Source organism: Cibotium barometz, chromosome 15, assembly GCF_041138505.1.
Source record: "Cibotium barometz isolate CiBa-2024 chromosome 15, ASM4113850v1, whole genome shotgun sequence".
Classification (NCBI taxonomy): Eukaryota; Viridiplantae; Streptophyta; class Polypodiopsida; order Cyatheales; family Cibotiaceae; genus Cibotium; species Cibotium barometz.
In genome coordinates this window covers 60,097,093-60,103,092 of record NC_141060.1, presented here as the reverse complement: position 1 = coordinate 60,103,092, position 6,000 = coordinate 60,097,093, and positions in this window count along the sequence as shown.

Genomic DNA, 6,000 nt, shown 5'->3' with positions numbered 1-6,000 from the left:
GATATTAAGTAGGAGGGTAATTGGCCACGACACGTTCATCAAAGAAAAGTCCTTTTGTAGCCAATCATTTAATATGAGAAATTGAAAATCTTAATGTACGAAGAGAAAAGAAGTTAGTAATAACCTCATCTCGTGCCTCTGCAATAGTCCCTAGCATGATTGGTCATACCATTACTGTTCACAAAGGACGGGAGCATCTACCAATTTGTGTAACTGATCGTATGGTGGGTCACAAACTCAAAATTTATATCCACCCGAAATTTTCGGGGACATGCCAAAAGTGATAAAGGGTCTCGTCGATGATTAGGAAAACGAAAATAAATCAAAAGTAGGAGCGTATCACAATTAGTTCTTCCGTGGCTACTGCAAACGCTAGTACTAATCTTGGATTAAGTAAATCCCCTCCACCTCCTCCATCTTCTCCACTGGTAGATTTGGATGCCACCAAATCTAACAAATCGGGTCTTTCATCGCACCCCTTTCTCCCATGCTCCAGCCTCTCCAATCCCCCGACAGAGCCGGGGGATGGTCTGCGGCGCAAACCATCCCCCGGCTCTGCCAGGGGACTGGAGAGGCTGGAGCAAGGGGCGCAATGCATGCCCGCTCCGCCTCCACCTCCTCCATCTTCTCCACTTCATGCACATCAATTACTGTGCCTCCACCTCCTCCACGGGCTCCGCCTCCACCTCCTCCATCTTCTCCACTAGATGCGCCTAACATCAATTACTCGGCCACCCACCACGAAATTCGGCAAATTGGGCGGAGACCATCGCATCCCTTCTTGCTCCCATGCTCCAGCCTCCCTCCCCAGTCCCCCCGCCGGCTTTGCCGAGGGACTGGAGAGGCTGGAGCATGGGAGCAAGGGATGCGATGGCTCCACCTCCTTCACCAACTCCGCCTCTGCCTCCACCTCCTCCATCTCCTTCACTGGGCTGCACCTCCATCTCCTCCACTGCCTGCGCCTAAATTTCACCGCCTCCACCTCCTCCACCGGCTCCGCCTCTGGCTGCGCCTCCATCTCCTCACCTCTGTCGACACCCGAACCAGGTTGTCGCCGTCGGCGCTAACAAAAACAACTGCACAAAGAAAAGAAATGAAAAAGAAAAATACCTCTTTTCCTCCTGCATGCATTCGCCTGCTTGTTGCTGTGTTGAGAGTATCCACAACGTCTTTTCCTTCAAGTACCCTAAAATATGTGTACCACATATGTGTGTTGAGAGTATCCACAACGTCTTTTCCTTCATGTACCCTAAAATATGTGTACCACATATGTGTGTGTGGCCTAAATTATATATAGCCTAAAGATAGATATATACACACACATATATATGGCTAAAAATGAATTAAGCTATATAAATACACACACATATATATACACACACACACACAATTTCAATAATATAAATAATAGAAAAGTTTAAAACAAGTATGCCACACATATTGAACCATTGAAAAACAATTTCAATAACTTAAATATTAGAAACGTTTTAAAAAAGTGTGCCACACATATTGAACCATTGAAAAATGTGTGTGTGTGTGTGTGTGTGTGTGTGAGAGAGAGAGAGAGAGAGAGAGAGAGAGGGAGAGAATATGTGATTTACAAAAAAGATAAAACTCATGCTCTTTTTAAACTTTTTTAAACATTTAGGCTCAAAAGAGAGAGAGAATATAGTTTAAGCTATAACAAAGAAAGTGACAAGAGGCCACATGATGCTACACAGAATACAAAGAGATCAACCAAGTGGAGGCATTGGATTTTCAAAGAAGCAGAAAAGAGGATTAGTAGTGCCGAGGCCATGACAGCGACAGTCCTTAATGAGAGTGCAATGCAGCCGTCCCCCTACTCTATTTTTCATTTGGCATGTGAGAGTGGAGAGGACTATTTTATACACATCAAGGTACAATCTTGGTGTACATGTCCTGATTTCATGAAAAGAGAATCTAGAGGAAAGTCTTACGTTGCATGTAAGCATATCTATTTTGTCTTCTTGCGAGTTTTGGGATTACATAAGAATGAGGATATGGTAATGCATCAACCGACACTATCACCAGAGGAAGTGGACAATATACTATCACATCCTCGAAGCAAGGATGTTTGTGCCTATACTTAAGCTTTAATCAAGCCTCTCATGTTTGTGCCTACTTAAGCTTTAATCAAGCCTCTCATGTTTGTGCCTACTTAAGCTTGTAAGGAAATGTGAAGTCAATCTTTTTGTAAGAAAATTTGAACCAATATTATTTTTGTCTTGCTTTGGGATGGAGTATACTGTCACGTACTCTAAAGTCTTATTGTAGGTAGCTTGCGATGCTATGGTAAAGGAGTTGTACCAACCATATATCTTCTTGTAAGGAAATGTGAACTCAATCTTTTTGTAAGAAAATATGAGCCAGGTATACTTGTTTTTACTTGTGTTGAAATAAACATTGGAAGAAAGGTACATAGATAGGTATGTTTGTGCCTATATTTAAGTTTCTTGGACATAAAATGTGTGTTTATATGTAGGAAGGTAGGAAGGTAGGTATGTAGGTATGTATGTATGCATGCATGTATATGTTTGGGAGTATGCATGCATGTATGTATGTATGTATTGTACAAATGTGTGTATATATGTATGTATGTATATATGTATGTATGTATATATGTAGGAAGGTAGGTAGATAGGTAGGTAGGAAGGTAGGTAGATAGGAAGGTAGGTAGGTAGGTAGGTGTGTTTGAGAATATACATGTATATATGTATATATATATGTATGTATGTATGTATGTATGTGAATGTATTTATTTTCATAAATACTTACTATATAAAAGCTCACCAAAATGTATCATTTTTCTTACATGCTCCATAAAACTATCTTATCTCCAAAAAGCTCGCCAAATAAAGCTCGCAAAAAAATCAAACCCACAAGCAAAGAAGCAATGGTGAAAAGATAAAATAAAACCATTAAGCAAGAAGCAAAAGACTGAAGTAGGAGATGAAGAATCAAATTGCTATTCCTTACTACTAGCTTCAATAACTTCTTTCTAAGAAAACACACTCATTTTTTTATGCTCAGTCGAGTGACCAAACCCGATTTACTTCTAGGAGGATACTGGGTGGTTAGAGATGCAACTATCTTTTGAAGTGAGATTGTCTTACCAATCACTCCCAAATTTTAAGCGCATGAGAATTAGTCTAAGCAAGCCAAAATCACTTATCAAACTAGTTCAATGCATCATCCACTTTTAGGTATCCATTGGAATGAGTTTTTCATGGGCGTGAAAAGCTACTTCGTTGATCATAGTTGTGAAAATCAAAAGTTTTCATGATGAAAACTCTACCTTGCCAATGTAGTAAGTATGCACTATATTCCAGTGCTTCAAAATTTGTTCTTAAGTATTTCACAATGTGAAAAACTACCTCATTTTTTGCATGCATAAAAAAGTCTCTCACAACGTGAACTTCAAACTTTTGAATTATGTTTTGGAGATTAGTAATGATGCACCCTATTATCCTTTGATGTTCAATAATAATCTAGGTCACAGGTCCTTCCTTAATTAAATTTATGACGTTTTCTAGTTTTTCATTGGCAGCATGAAAAAAATAGAATTTTTAGGATAAGTATAAGATTATTTTATAGACAAGGACTTTTGTATTTGGCACAAGGAAATCCCAACAATCATGGCATAATTTTTGGGATTTTTTCACAAATGTGAAATTTGATTTTCACGAGCATGAAAATTGTTGTCTATGAAAATTTGATTTTCACGAGCATGAAAATTGTTGGCCATTAATCAATTAAACATCCAAACTATTTAACCTCAGTTCAACTCATTATGATGCATCCACCTTTGCTCAGAACTGTACCGGTTGTCCTTCCAACATAGGACCCTATTTTTGGTAAGTTCATGAGCTCTTTTGAAGTCACCTTCATTGATGTTGTTGCCCATACCATAAAGAACCAAATGGAGTCCATGTGAACTATACCTACAGTGAATCTGATGTTTTTAATGAGTTTAGCATGTTGTTGCCAAATACCATAGAGAACTCCACGTGAAATATATCTACAGTGCATCTAATGTTTTCAATGAGTTTAATATTCTTTCTGAACTTGTTCCATGCATTCCAAAAGGATTTTATCACAAAATTGCATGTAGGTTTTCTATGAATGTTGTTGAAGTAAGAAAGTTAGGGGAGTGATAAGTTTCCATCTGGGGTAATGGAAAAATCTGTAAGTTTTTGAGAGAGTAGAACATCCCAGCCTCCTATAGAACCTACATAGTTGTAATGATCCATTTTGTAGCCATATTTACAATGCTAGGGAGGCCTAAATGCCCTTTTCCTTTCTAAAGGTGCATGTCCTCCATGCCATCTCATGGATTTTATATATGTGTCTGCATTTCCTGACCAAAGAAAGTTCTTACATAACTTTTCTAGAATTTTGAGGTCATTGTTAGAGGTCCTTTAGCAAGAGAGAAAATATATGGTGGATGGTATATAAGGATGTGTTTCAAAACTAGAATTCTATTGGCATGCCCCATTTGGTAACCTTTCCATGTGTTGAATCTTTTTTGGGACTTTTTCCATAACCCATATCCATTTTTAAACTGTTACCTCAAATCCCATTGGGATTCTTAAAAGTCTAAAGATTTGCCGTGTTTGTAGTGCATGACACCCTTGATCAAATAACCATTGAGAGGGTCTTTGATATTGGATTTTATCCATGTTTTCCATCTATTGAACTTTTTGGACTTTTTCCATGACCCATATCCATTTTTGAACAGTTTACCTCAAATCCCATTGGGATTCTTGAAAGTCTAAAGAATTGACATGTCTATAGTGCATAACACCCTTGATCAAATATCCATTGAAAGGGTCTTTCATATTGGATTTTATCCATATTTTCTTGTGGTTTATGACTAAACACGAAGCGAGGTAGAAATTGATTAAGGATTGTCGTATTTTCTATTGGATTATTCATCATTGTGCACTAGTGTAAATTAATACAAACACATCTGTGGAATAAAGTAATCCTTCTTTTATCCATGGAATCCTACATTTGATTAGATCTTTTGAGGTCAAAAGGGCATCCTTTTCTAATGGATCTTTTGAGGTCAAAAGATTCAATGAGCACTCCATTTAGAAGTGGGGCTAAAGGGCATCCTTATCTAATGGATCTTTTGAGGTCCAAAGATTCAATGATTTATAGCACTTCTTGCTTGGGCATTCCTAAAAAGGGCCTACACCCCTTTATGAATGATGGACCCATACCCATGTCTCTTAAAGACTAAATCACAAATGTCATTCTAATATGTCATATGCTTTGTCAAAATCTACCTTGAAGATTAGGAAGTCATGTTTAGTGGGCCCAAACCCATGTCTCTTAACAACTGAGTCACAAATTACCAATCTAATCTATCATATGCTTTATCAAAGTCTACCTTAAAGAAAAAAATTGGAAGTCTTGTTAAGTGGTATGTTCATGTTCCACTCCTTCCCATTTAGCATTTTTAAAGGAAATTTTAACATTTACTAAGCAAAAAAATGTTATTTTTTAGTTTGTTTTGGTGGCCTATGCATTGGGAATGTCAATATGGCAGTCAGAACGTGGTGCTTCTGTTCAGAGATGGACGTATTGATGTTGAGGGGAAATTTCATGAGTGGAAATGCTATTTTTATGGTTAAAATAAGCATTTTATGAATTTTTTTACCAGAATACCACACATGCTCTTACGGGTATTTTTGGTAGAAAGGATTCCCTAAATGTCTATAATTTTTAAGAATTTTTTCTAATTATTTAGGATTTTTTAAGAGCATTTTTATGGTAAAAAGGACATTTTTAATGCATTTTTGCGAGTTTCCCGCAGGCATGCTATGAAATTTTTGCCAATTTTCTGCTGAATTTTAGCAAGGGGCAACATGTTGATGCATCGGGTTCTCTCCCGTGTGCATGGCATTTTTTCCATCTCTCAAATCATTATTTCCCTTCATTTTTTCTCTGCCGTGTGTGAACACCTCTTAGGTG